Source organism: Thamnophis sirtalis, unplaced genomic scaffold (genome assembly GCF_051295495.1).
Source record: "Thamnophis sirtalis isolate CommonGarterSnake01/CBP01778 unplaced genomic scaffold, rThaSir2_p1.2 scaffold_2, whole genome shotgun sequence".
Classification (NCBI taxonomy): Eukaryota; Metazoa; Chordata; class Lepidosauria; order Squamata; family Natricidae; genus Thamnophis; species Thamnophis sirtalis.
The window spans coordinates 135366213-135368295 of record NW_028261382.1 but is presented as its reverse complement, the minus strand read 5'-3'; positions in this window follow the sequence as shown (position 1 = coordinate 135368295).

Sequence of the window (2083 nt, the reverse complement as noted above, 5' to 3'; positions counted from 1 at the left end):
GTAAATGGATCCAAAGAAAGAGAAGCAGGACTGAGCACTCAAGTCCAGCACTTTTCTTTTTCTTTCTTTCTCTTCCCCGCCCTCCCCAGAAATGAGGGAGGGAATCTGAAAGAGAGACTTAAGAAACCAGGATCTTGTTGTAAACACCTATTGGTTCTACTGTCTATGGGGGGCGGGGGGACATAAAAGCATCCACTGTCTACGTAGGTTTCTCTGTTTCAATTGTCATTCTTATAAACCAAAATATACCTCAAATTATTTTGTATCGCTCCTCACTTTCCTTCTTTTGTGACATATAGAACACATGTTTTGTTTCTGAATACTATAAAAACGTCTGTAATGATTTTTTAACCAGTAAAACGAGAAAAGCTACTTGTAACCTGAATACCCTTCAGTAAGCTTTAAATGCATAGCCACAAAATCCTACAGCTTTCATCTAATACTTTAGCTATTCAGCACTACTACCAGTTGAATCATGCATACAAATACGTAAATGTTATGAAATCATGTCAGCAATTCTGAAATTATTAAACTGAGAAAAAAGTTATTCAGGGTAGAAAAATAGTGCATTCACATTTAAACGAAGTGAAGAAAAGATGCTGATTGTTTCTTCTGTTGTTGTTGTTGTTTGTATTATGCACAGTAGTAAAAATGTTGAAAATATTCCATGCATTGTGTTCCATTGCATAGACATGACACTTCATTCAGCTCCCATTCTAAAATAATACCATTATTATGAGTCAATAATTTGACTTCAAAGTAAGTGTGATATCTCCTCCTTAGGCAATCAGAGATCACTTCAAGTCATCACAAAGATGTCTCTTAGTCATGCTTCAAAATGCATAAGATTTGTTCTTCTATACAGCTGATATAGTTACTGGGAAGAATATATCATAATAAATTTGTTAATTTCTGAAGTGCTACACAAATTCTTTGTTGTTCTTCTGAGTTAATCATGAGTGAGAACTGCCTGAAAGATGCAAATATATAAGCACCATCCAATTTCAGAAAGCTATTCAATTTCTGTCATAGACATTATCCTGGTTAGTTTTTTTTTCCAATTTTGCACAACAAGACTCATAATGAGCTAACATAATAATAACATAAAAAGTGTTCTGCTGGATTGGTACCTTAGCCCACTAGTATAGGATTCTGTTCTCACACTAGCCAATCAATTGCACAAGCAAGGCCATTAGTCTTATAGTGGACGGCTTCAAACCAGTCAAATTGCTATCAAGGCTAATAGCCACTACCAATTCCACATGCAAAAATTATAATGTCCATGTTCCAGTATTATTGAGATACACACTGAACATTTCAGATCACATTAAGTAAAAAGTTGGTATTGCTATTGCCACCAAAGGGTAAAGAGCCACAAATGATATTCAACTGCTGTCAAGAACCTCTGATCATGATCATAATTCATTCCATAACTTTCAACCTGATTTGGTCGTGACTCGAACCTAATTTTGGAAATTTGGTACTTACAAAAAAATGGTGCAGAAAGAAAAATTGGCCATGGGAAAAAAGTGTGCATTTTTTTTTATTGGAATCCGATATGGTCGTGGTCAGAAGCAGAGGTTCTATTGTATCTGGGAGAACTGCTCAGCTGGCTTATTCAGACCAGTTTGCTCTGCAAGCTTGCTATGCTATGCTGAGAGAAGAACCACAAACAACTCCTTATTGCAACAGAGACAGTACCTCCGTTTTTTTCATTGCTGATCTCAAGAAAATATGACCCTAACTGACTGCTTTATGACTACCAATGACAGCTGCAAAAAAAGACTCACTTTAATACTTAATGTTATTAAATATCAAATTCCTTGCATATCCATATTTTTCTAGTTTTCATAGTAATTTTCTGCTTTAGAACTGTTTATGTCTTAAGGTTGTTGGCCAAACCATGAATTGGCCCAATCAAATGCTGAATTTGTTTGTCCTTGGTGCAAAATAGCCTATTATCAGACAAGGCTGGAAATGGCAACCTGTTAATTTTGCACTCTCATGTGCTTTCAAGACTAAATCACAAATGCAAAGTCCCCAGTACACAAATTAGCATAGCTTTTATACACTTTTGAAAAAT